The sequence below is a fragment of the Vidua macroura genome, chromosome 21 (genome assembly GCF_024509145.1).
Source record: "Vidua macroura isolate BioBank_ID:100142 chromosome 21, ASM2450914v1, whole genome shotgun sequence".
In the NCBI taxonomy this organism is placed as follows: Eukaryota; Metazoa; Chordata; class Aves; order Passeriformes; family Viduidae; genus Vidua; species Vidua macroura.
The window spans coordinates 119,508-131,482 of NC_071591.1; the positions used below are offsets into that span (position 1 = coordinate 119,508).

At 48.8% G+C, this 11,975-nt stretch overlaps 1 long non-coding RNA gene across 1 annotated transcript; it reads right to left on the reverse strand.

Moving 5' to 3' along the window:
• Positions 1-9,920: 9,920 nt before the first annotated feature.
• Positions 9,921-10,344, reverse strand: LOC128817859 (uncharacterized). The gene is made up of 4 exons (XR_008440318.1): positions 10,295-10,344; positions 10,149-10,192; positions 10,027-10,067; positions 9,921-9,946 (listed from the first exon to the last, which is right to left on the reverse strand). It is a non-coding gene; the product is annotated as an uncharacterized LOC128817859 (long non-coding RNA).
• Between the last annotated feature and the right edge of the window lie 1,631 nt (positions 10,345-11,975).

Genomic DNA, 11,975 nt, shown 5'->3' on the forward strand with positions numbered 1-11,975 from the left:
GCCCAGGTTCTTAATGTCAGTTTGTAGGGTTCCCTTGGGACTGTCAGGGCAGCACAGGTTTGAGGTGGGGGCAGCTTGGGTCTGCAACACATCCTCGATCGTTCAGTATTTTTGGACGTAGCCGGCCACTGAGGGCCAGAGGCCCATGGAAACAAAGATCAGCTTTTTCCCTTTGGAAAGAAAAGTGGTCAGCCCAGGTTCTTAATGTCAGTTTGTAGGGTTCCCTTGGGACTGTCAGGGCAGCACAGGTTTGAGGTGGGGGCAGCTTGGGTCTGCGACACATCCTCGATCGTTCGGATTTTTGGACGTAGCCGGCCACTGAGGGCCACAGGCAGCTGGCGAAAAAGATCAGCCTTTTTCCTGGAAAGAAAAGTGGTCAGCCCAGGTTCTTAATGTCAGTTTGTAGGGTTCCCTTGGGACTGTCAGGGCAGCACAGGTTTGAGGTGGGGGCAGCTTGGGTCTGCGACACATCCTCGATCGTTCAGAATTTTTGGACGTAGCCGGCCACTGAGGGCCAGAGGCCCATGGAAACAAAGATCAGCTTTTTCCCTTTGGAAAGAAAAGTGGTCAGCCCAGGTTCTTAATGTCAGTTTGTAGGGTTCCCTTGGGACTGTCAGGGCAGCACAGGTTTGAGGTGGGGGCAGCTTGGGTCTGTGACACATCCTCGATCGTTTGGATTTTTGGAGGTGTCCAGCCACTCACGGCCACAGGACCCTGTAGACAAAGACCGGCCCTTTTCCCTGGGAAAGAAAAGTGGCCAGCCCAGGTTCTTAATGTCAGTTTGTAGGGTTCCCTTGGGACTGTCAGGGCAGCACAGTTTTGAGGTGGGGGCAGCTTGGGTCTGCAACACATCCTCGATCGTTCGGATTTTTAGACGTAGCCCGCCACTGAGGGCCACAGGCCCATGGAAACAAAGATCAGCTTTTTTCCTTTGGAAAGAAAAGTTGTCAGCCCAGGTTCCTGATGTCAGTTTGTAGGGTTCCCTTGGGACTGTCAGGGCAGCACAGGTTTGAGGTGGGGGCAGCTTGGGTCTGCGACACATCCTCGACCGTTCGGAATTTTTGGACGTAGCCGGCCACTGAGGGCCACAGGCTCATGGAAACAAAGATCAGCTTTTTCCCTTTGGAAAGAAAAGTGGTCAGCCCAGGTTCTTAATGTCAGTTTGTAGGGTTCCCTTGGGACTGTCAGGGCAGCACAGGTTTGAGGTGGGGGCAGCTTGGGTCTGCGACACATCCTCGATCATTCGGATTTTTGGACGTAGCCGGCCACTGAGGGCCACAGGCAGCTGGCGAAAAAGATCAGCCTTTTTCCTGGAAAGAAAAGTGGTCAGCCCAGGTTCTTAGTGTCAGTTTGTAGGGTTCCCTTGGGACTGTCAGGGCAGCACAGGTTTGAGGTGGGGGCAGCTTGGGTCTGCGACACATCCTCGATCGTTCAGAATTTTTGGACGTAGCCGGCCACTGAGGGCCAGAGGCCCATGGAAACAAAGATCAGCTTTTTCCCTTTGGAAAGAAAAGTGGTCAGCCCAGGTTCTTAATGTCAGTTTGTAGGGTTCCCTTGGGACTGTCAGGGCAGCACAGGTTTGAGGTGGGGGCAGCTTGGGTCGGCGACACATCCTCGATCGTTTGGATTTTTGGAGGTGTCCAGCCACTCACGGCCACAGGACCCTGTAGACAAAGACCGGCCCTTTTCCCTGGGAAAGAAAAGTGGCCAGCCCAGGTTCTTAATGTCAGTTTGTAGGGTTCCCTTGGGACTGTCAGGGCAGCACAGGTTTGAGGTGACAGCAGCTTGGGTCTGCGACACATCCTCGATCGTTCGGATTTTTGGACGCAGACGGCTACTGAGGGACATAGGCTCCTGGAGACAAAGGCCGGCCCTTTTCCCTGGAAAGAAATGTGGCCAGCCCAGGTTCTTAATGTCAGTTTGTAGGGGTCCCTTGGGAATGTCAGGGCAGCACAGGTTTGAGGTGGGGGCAGCTTGGGTCTGCAACACATCCTCGATCGTTCGGATTTTTGGACGTAGCCGGCCACTGAGGTCCACAGGCCCCTGGAGAAAAAGATCAGCCTTTTTCCTGAAAAGAAAAGTGGTCAGCCCAGGTTCTTAATGTCAGTTTGTAGGGTTCCCTTGGGACTGTCAGGGCAGCACAGGTTTGAGGTGGGGGCAGCTTGGGTCTGCAATACATCCTCCATCGTTCGGATTTTTGGACGTAGCCGGCTACTGAGGGACATAGGCTCCTGGAGACAAAGACTGGCCCTTTTCCCTGAGAAAGAAAAGTGGCCAGCCCAGGTTCTTAATGTCAGTTTGTAGGGTTCCCTTGGGACTGTCAGGGCAGCACAGGTTTGAGGTGGGGGCAGCTTGGGTCTGCGACACATCCTCGATCGTTCGGATTTTGGGATGCAGCCGGCGACTGAGGGTCATAGGCTCTTGGAGACAAAGACCAGCCCTTTTCCCTGGAAAAGAAAAGTGGTCAGCCCAGGTTCTTAATGTCAGTTTGTAGGGTTCCCTTGGGACTGTCAGGGCAGCACAGGTTTGAGGTGGGGGCAGCTTGTGTCTGCGACACATCCTCGATCGTTTGGATTTTTGGAGGTGTCCAGCCACTCACTGCCACAGGCCCATGGAAACAAAGATCACCTTTTTCCCTTTGGAAAGAAAAGTGGTCAGCCCAGGTTCTTAATGTCAGTTTGTAGGGTTCTCTTGGGACTGTCAGGGCAGCACAGGTTTGAGGTGGGGGCAGCTTGGGTCTGCGACACATCCTCGATCGTTCGGATTTTGGGATGCAGCCGGCTACTGAGGGATATAGGCTCCTGGAGACAAAGACCGGCCCTTTTCCCTGGGAAAGAAAACTGGCCAGCCCAGGTTCTTAATGTCAGTTTGTAGGGTTCCCTTGGGACTGTCAGGGCAGCACAGGTGTGAGGTGGGGGCAGCTTGGGTCTGTGACACTTCCTCGATCGTTCGGATTTTTGGACGTAGCCAGCCACTGAGGGCCACAGGCCCATGGAAACAAAGATCAGCTTTTTTCCTTTGGAAAGAAAAGTGGTCAGCCCAGGTTCTTAATGTCAGTTTGTAGGGTTCCCTTGGGACTGTCAGGGCAGCACAGGTTTGAGGTGACGGCAGCTTGGGTCTGCGACACATCCTCGATCGTTCGGAATTTTGGAGGTGTCTGGGGACACAGGGCCACAGGCCCCTGGAGATAAGGACCTGCCCTTTTCCCTGGGAAAGAAAAGTGGCCAGCCCAGGTTCTTAATGTCAGTTCGTAGGGTTCCCTTGGGACTGTCAGGGCAGCACAGGATTGAGGTGGGGGCAGCTTGGGTCTGCGACACATCCTCGATCGTTCCGATTTTGGGAAGCAGCCAGCTACTGCGGGACATAGGCTCCTGTAGACAAAGACCGGCCCTTTTCCCTGGGAAAGAAAAGTGGCCAGCCCAGGTTCCTCATGTCAGTTTGTAGGGGTCCCTTGGGACTGTCAGGGCAGCACAGGTTTGAGGTCGGGGCAGCTTAGGTCTGCAACACATCCTCGATCGTTTGGATTTTTGGAGGTCTCCAGCCACTCAGGGCCGGAGGCAACTGGAGACAAAGACCAGCCCTTTTCCCTGGGAAAGAAAAGTGGCCAGCCCAGGTTCTTAATGTCAGTTTGTAGGGTTCCCTTGGGACTGTCAGGGCAGCACAGGTTTGAGGTGGGGGCAGCTTAGGTCTGCTACACATCCTCGATCGTTCGGATTTTGGGACGCAGCCGGCCACTGAGGGCCTAACCCTAAACCCTAACCCTAAACCCTAAACCCAAACCCTAACCCCTAACCCTACAAGATGGTGGCACCCATGTTGTCACATGATGGGGAGTAAAATGGCAGCACCTGTGTGGTGATGTGACAGGGAGCAAGATGGTGGCGCCCATAGGGTCACGTGATGGGGAGCAAGGTGGCGGTGTCTACATGGTGGGGGTGATGTGGGTAGTGGGTATTGTAATGTGCCAGGTGGAGCACTAATTAGGGGTTGTATAGGTATATATAAAAAAGAAGAAAAACTATATGTCCGTTGCAGCAGTAGAAAGTTTCAGGCTCCCGGGGAGTAAATTATTTTTTTTTTTTTAATAATTATTTAAAGTTTGTATTTGATTTTACTCCCAGGGAGCCTGAAAGTTTCCACTGCTGCTTTTTGAAAGCTAGAAAGGGAAACAAAGTTAGAAATGAAAAGATGGAAAGAAAGAAAAAGACAGACTTAAGAGAGGATTAAGAGAGGACTTAAGAGAGGAGTTAAGAGAGGACTTGAGAGACGACTTAAGAGAGCACTTAAGAGAGGACTTAAGAGAGCACTTAAGAGAGCACTTAAGAGAAGACTTAAGAGACGACTTAAGAGAGCACTTAAGAGAGGACTTAAGAGACGACTTAAGAGAGCACTTAAGAGATGACTTAAGAGACGACTTAAGAGAGCACTTAAGAGAGCACTTAAGTGATGACTTAAGAGATGACTTAAGAGAGCACTTAAGAGATGACTTAAGAGCCGACTTAAGAGAGGACTTAAGAGAGCACTTAAGAGAGGACTTAAGAGACGACTTAAGAGAGCACTTAAGAGAGGACTTAAGAGAGGACTTAAGAGATGACTTAAGAGAGCACTTAAGAGATGACTTAAGAGCCGACTTAAGAGAGCACTTAAGAGAGGACTTAAGAGAGCACTTAAGAGAGCACTTAAGAGAGCACTTAAGAGATGACTTAAGAGCCGACTTAAGAGAGGACTTAAGAGAGCACTTAAGAGAGCACTTAAGAGAGGACTTAAGAGATGACTTAAGAGATGACTTAAGAGCCGACTTAAGAGAGGACTTAAGAGAGCAGTTAAGAGAGCACTTAAGAGAGGACTTAAGAGATGACTTAAGAGAGCACTTAAGAGATGACTTAAGAGCCGACTTAAGAGAGGACTTAAGAGAGCACTTAAGAGAGGACTTAAGAGCCGACTTAAGAGAGCACTTAAGAGATGACTTAAGAGCCGACTTAAGAGATGACTTAAGAGCCGACTTAAGAGAGGACTTAAGAGAGCACTTAAGAGAGGACTTAAGAGAGCACTTAAGAGAGCACTTAAGAGAGCACTTAAGAGAGCACTTAAGAGATGACTTAAGTGCCGACTTAAGAGATGACTTAAGTGCCGACTTAAGAGAGGACTTAAGAGAGCACTTAAGAGAGCACTTAAGAGAGCACTTAAGAGAGGACTTAAGTGCCGACTTAAGAGAGGACTTAAGAGAGCACTTAAGAGAGGACTTAAGAGAGCACTTAAGAGAGGACTTAAGAGAGCACTTAAGAGAGCACTTAAGAGAGCACTTAAGAGAGGACTTAAGTGCCGACTTAAGAGAGGACTTAAGAGAGGACTTAAGAGAGCACTTAAGAGAGCACTTAAGAGAGCACTTAAGAGAGCACTTAAGAGAGGACTTAAGTGCCGACTTAAGAGAGGACTTAAGAGAGCACTTAAGAGAGCACTTAAGAGAGGACTTAAGTGCCGACTTAAGAGAGGACTTAAGAGAGCACTTAAGAGAGCACTTAAGAGAGCACTTAAGAGAGGACTTAAGAGAGGACTTAAGAGAGCACTTAAGAGAGCACTTAAGAGAGGACTTAAGTGCCGACTTAAGAGAGGACTTAAGAGAGGACTTAAGAGAGCACTTAAGAGAGCACTTAAGAGAGCACTTAAGAGAGGACTTAAGAGAGGACTTAAGTGCCGACTTAAGAGAGGACTTAAGAGAGCACTTAAGAGAGGACTTAAGAGAGCACTTAAGAGAGCACTTAAGAGAGCACTTAAGAGAGCACTTAAGAGAGCACTTAAGAGATGACTTAAGTGCCGACTTAAGAGAGGACTTAAGAGAGGACTTAAGAGAGCACTTAAGAGAGCACTTAAGAGAGCACTTAAGAGAGCACTTAAGAGATGACTTAAGTGCCGACTTAAGAGAGGACTTAAGAGAGGACTTAAGAGAGCACTTAAGAGAGCACTTAAGAGAGCACTTAAGAGAGGACTTAAGAGAGCACTTAAGAGAGCACTTAAGAGAGCACTTAAGAGAGCACTTAAGAGAGCACTTAAGAGATGACTTAAGTGCCGACTTAAGAGAGGACTTAAGAGAGGACTTAAGAGAGCACTTAAGAGAGCACTTAAGAGAGCACTTAAGAGAGGACTTAAGAGCCGACTTAAGAGAGGACTTAAGAGAGCACTTAAGAGAGCACTTAAGTGATGACTTAAGAGAGGACTTAAGAGAGCACTTAAGAGAAGACTTAAGAGATGACTTAAGAGAGCACTTAAGAGAGCACTTAAGAGCCGACTTAAGAGAGGACTTAAGAGAGCACTTAAGAGAGCACTTAAGAGAGGACTTAAGAGATGACTTAAGAGAGGACTTAAGAGAGCACTTAAGAGAGCACTTAAGAGATGACTTAAGAGCCGACTTAAGAGAGGACTTAAGAGAGCACTTAAGAGAGCACTTAAGTGATGACTTAAGAGACGACTTAAGAGAGCACTTAAGAGACTACTTTAGAGAAGACTTAAGAGAGGACTTAAGAGAGGACTTAAGAAGAGAAGACTTAAGAGAGGACTTAAGAGACATCTTAAGAGACGACTTAAGAGACTACCTAAGAGACGACTTAAGAAGAGAAGACTTAAGAGAGCACTTAAGAGAGCACTTAAGAGACGACTTAAGAGACGTCTTAAGAGACGACTTAAGAGAGCACTTAAGAGAGGACTTAAGAGACGACTTAAGAGACGACTTAAGAACAGAAGACTTAAGAGAGCACTTAAGAGAGGACTTAAGAGATGACTTAAGAGACGACTTAAGAAGAGAAGACTTAAGAGAGGACTTAAGAGAGGACTTAAGAGAGGACTTAAGAGACGACTGAAGAAGAGACAACTTAAGAGAGCACTTAAGAGACGAAAAGCAATAGGAAAAGAATGGCAAAGAGTAAAAAAATGAGAAGGGTTACAGTGAAAAAGAAAGAGGGTGAGAGTGAAAAAGAGGACAAAAGAATAGAGGAAAAAAAGAGAAGCTGGAGAGAAAAAGAAATAAAGAGTAAAAGCATCAACTAGAGAGACAAATAAATAGTTAGAAATAGTGAAATAGAGAAACAGAAGAAAAGACATACAGGGAAATAGAGAAGCAGAGAGAGACAGTTAGAAACAGTGAGAAACAGAAACAAAGTTAGGGACAGACAGAAATGACGTGACAGAAAGAAAACTAAGAGAAGAAGCAAAGGAAGAAATACAGTGGGGGAAAAAAAAAGACTAAACCACACCAAAAAAACACAGGAGCCAAAGGGGGAGGGGGAGGGAGCGGGGGGCATCATTATTAGGGTTGATTCAACTTTATTGAATGATTTTTTTATTTACACTCCAGCAAAACACATGGAAACGATGTATACGAATGGGAGCGTAGATACAATCCGTACGCTGACCGGTAGAAATCCCACTTACGTACGGAGCCATATGTGGAAATGCGGCGGCAAATGCAAACACGGAACGATACGGGGCAATAGAAACCGAACGCATATTAACACAATATAACCTTTTTTCTATTTACATTACATTTTGTTTGATTGCTAGAGGAAAGACCAAAACAAAAATAGCACACAGAAAACAACAGTCATCCACCGTGACCACCTCCTTCACATTGCACGCAAACTCACCCTCGCTCTCATTTCAACCGCTCCGTTACGCCCCGGCAATCGTTGTTCCTCGGGAACGTGGTCCCCGGGAGCCTCCTAAAAAATCCTCCCGCCTGACGAAAACCCCGGTCCCGGGACGGTCCGCCTCCAAACTTTGTCGATGAACTTCGCCTCACGGACTGGCCGGGACCGAGGGAAAAAAAAACCCAGCCGGGGGAAAAAAAAAAAAAAAGAAACCCCGGCTGGGGATTTTTTATTCTAAATTTAAAAATGAGCTGAAAAACCTGAAAGGCAAAGGCCATACGCACAAGGTTAGAACCGGTCAACACACACACACACACAAACACACACACACAGAGCCCTCCTTCAGCTTACCCACAAACCCTCCCTCGCTCTCGTCTCAACCGCTCCCCTAACCCCCGGCCATCGACACGCATGCACGACGCTCCTCGGGAACGTGGTTCCTGGGAGCCTCCGAAAAAATCCTCCTGCCTGACGAAAACCCCGGTCCCGGGACGGTCCGCGTCCAAACTTTGTCGATGAACGTCGCCTCGCGGACCGGCCGGGACCGAGGGAAAAAAAACCCAGCCGGGGGGAAAAAAAAAAAAACAACCCCGGCTGGGGATTTTTTATTCTAAATTTAAAAATGAGCTGAAAAACCTGAAAGGCAAAGGCCATACGCACAAGGTTAGAACCGGTCAACACACACTCACACCTGCAGACACAAGCTCTCACAGACAGACACGGACAATCACGCTCTCTCACACGCTCTTCCGCTTACACGCTGACTGCGACCCTTACTTGAAATGCTATGCTGACGCTTCGACGCGTCTTCTGACCGCAGCTCTTTGATGTCCAGCGGTAGATTCCGGGATAACGTGTAGGGACCTGGGGACCTGCGAGACGACAGAGACAACGGGAGGCGGTCGACGAGTGACTATCTGACGGCTAGGAGCTATTCCCGCTCCAGGTCCATAAATTTTGTACCCAAAACCCCCATAGAAGACAGATGAACTGTAAAGTTTTATAACTGCTCTACCTAACCGTGACTACGTGCCTGGGCAGGGCAGCTCTGATCGTAAGTGGCACGACAGAGGCATGTACAACATAAGCCAAGGTAGGTACATACATACAATATATGCACAATATAAGCCAACGTAGGTACATACAGTATAAGTACATACAATATAAACCGACATAGGTACATACGACATAAGTACATACAATATAAGCACATACAGTATAAGCCAACATAGGTAGGTACTACCTAAGCACGTACAATATAAGCCGACATAGATACAATATAAGTGAGGACTTGACGTAACTCTCCGGAAGATTAATTGTTGAGCCCTATAGCCTTTGAGAAGGCGCAAGCTACGGAACTACTGCGGTCAGGTGATGAGGGTCTAATATGCTCCCTCTAGAAGTCCAAGAGAATGGCACGGGAAGAGAAGGCGCTACCAAAGGTGAGAAGGAAGATGGATGAGAACGTCTCCTGTACTTCTTCCCGTCTCAAAAAGTAAAAATGTAACGATGCCGGAATAAGTGATATCCAGGAAGGTACACGAGTAAAATATGGCCGATACGGCAGAGAACAATGCCGATAAAGCCTCGAGATGTAACAAAGGCCTATGACGCAGAAATCAATGGACACGGACGACATAACACGGACACGGACGACATAACACGGACACGGACAACATAACACGGACACGAGTGGAAACTGCCTGGCAGTTCCACCTTATGGACCCAAGATTGCTAGTCCAAGATGAGTCATAGGCCGATGATACCAAAGGAAAGAAAGCCCTAGGGCAATAGCATATGATGATGAAATTTAACTCCTTTCAAGATGTTAGTGCCAAAGGACTTAAGAGGAAGCCTAAGAAGCTCAGTAGGCCTAGACAAGAAAGCGATGACTACGGCGTGACCGTGGCTAGAGCTCCGGATGTGAAGGCGGGCTCCTCGGGTGAAAAGATCCACGACGACATCGAGAGTCGAAGAAGGCAGCCGACGCAAAACCTCGTGAGGACGCAAAGATGGATCGGAACTGCCCTGCCCAGCGAAGACTCTGATGAGGCTGAGGAGAAACCCTCTCCCTCTGCTTCCGAGGGGCCCGTCCCACTATGGGCCTCTCCTCTAAGCTAACATCTAATTGTCTCTTGTGATAGTAAAGATTTTTCCCCTTCTCCCACCTACTGGCCCCGACACTTAGCTTTTGCAAGACGACCGGACAAAATCCATCGTCAGCCGGACGTGGACGGCGACATGTTCTCTACGTCTGCTTCGGTGCTGCCGTTACCAAACTTCAGCTATGCGCCTCCTCACGGTACCTAAGACAAAACAGAAAATGCAACTAGCGCCCTGCAAAGAGGAATCCCCGGAACTCTGACGCACCGCTGCCCCGGCTCACCTGAAATCTTGATGCGACTCAACAGGCTGCCAGGAGGATACCTACAAAAGGAAAAGGTACAGGCTTAGCGTGCTGCCGCATAACGGTCACCTATGAGTCACCCAGCCTAAATGCCGACTCACCCGCTTGACTCTGTTCCTTCACACGCCTAGGGCAGCAATGACACCTGCAAAGAAACAAAGCAAAAAAAACCACACTGAGATACTGAGAAAAGACCACCACCCTGACCCGACAAGTACGCCCACCTACACCTTAAGCTTGCACCCACCTGGCCTCAGACATCTGGGATCAGAGACATCTCGCAAGAGGACTGCCTAAAATAAAAAAAAAAAAAAAAAAAAAAAAAAAAAAAAAAAAAGAAAAAAAAGGGGATGCTTAGACTTTCACCAGAAACTGAGACCTGTGCGAGAACAACTGCTTCTGTCCACTGCTCACCTGGCACACTTGGCCTTGGCTGCAGCTATCTGCCTGGACTTCCTAATAATAGACAAAGAACAGTGCTGTAACATAGTCACCATTTATGCTTCCCCTGCAAATACAAACAGCGACTGACCTTCTCAGGGAAAACCCCCTGACCCAGGAGGGGCGCTCTGCCACAGATCTTAAATGTCTGCATCTGAAAGAAAGTTAGGAGAAAATTCAAACAACTGTAGGATAACTTAACAGGTCCAAGCATCCTGTGTGAATCTAGGAATACCGTCTAGAATACAACTACATCCCCCATTCCAAATTGCAGGTCTCCAGGACTTGTGCAATTACACCAGGCTATGCAGCAGGACAGAGCAGCTCCGGGACAAATACGTGCAGACACCCGTGACACAGGACAGGACATGACAAACGAGGGGACGCCACGAGGAGAAAAATCTCTTGGCGAGAAAAATGCCCGTGAGGACAGAGAGATTGCGGAACGAGATGACCTAGGCGAGACGGCCGGCTCGGAGCCGATGAGGCTCAAAGAACCCTGCAGGAAGAAGATGCTAAGAAAACTATGTCTTCCGAGAACCGCACAAGGGGATGCCTGAAAAGCCTACGGTAAGAATGAGCTACCTAGCTTGGCGTTCTCACAAGTCCTAAGCCGCTATAATGGATCGTTGGGGTGTGCGGCTGTCGCTACCGCTCGGAACGAGACCTTAAAAGACATCTGACCGGATGCTTCTAAAGACAGATACGACTGCGATGCCTGTCGGGACTCCCGAGTCAAAAGGCCTGTGGCGTTGGTGCCGGGCCGAGGAACGCAAAGATCACAGATGCCAAGATGACCCTCAGACAGCTAAGGTAAAAAAAGACAAGTGACATGACAGACCCAAACAACACAGAATGCACAAGAGACAAGTGACACGACCCACACCGGAACTGCTCTGCCCTGCGCACCTCCGCGCTGAGATCAAAAGAGACACTTTCCCTTTAGGTGGCCTAAGGAGACACTTCTTAGACATCCCCATCTCCAAAGCAGACTCCAAAATCCCTTCCAGGCAGTCCCAAGCCAGCACCCCGCTTCCCTCCCCTCAGTGGGTCGTAGCCCTCGACTTATCTCGCACACTTCTGGGCATGCAAATCCCTGTCGAGTGCAAAAGAAGGCCACCTCCCCGTCTGGGAAGTTCCAGCTGTCACCAGGCTCTTATCTCTTCGTCTGCCAAGACAAAGAAAAGGAAACATCAGTGCACAATCTTAACAGCACATGGGCCAAAACCTGACAATTCTGCTACTCACCTTCTCCTAAGAGGGCCCTGGCGTTCGGGCCGCACGCTTCGGCCGTGCTCCGAGGCCGACGCTGCCGTCACGAGGTACGCCTAGGTTAAGTGGAGACAAGGTGACTGGGCACGGCTGAAACTGGAGCGGACCCCCGCTCCTCCTCCCTACCTCCCCGACTCACCGCAGCTCCTCGGCCATTCCCGCGAGCTACCCAGATGGGACCTTAAAATACAAGTTGAAATCCAAGATGTGTGGGC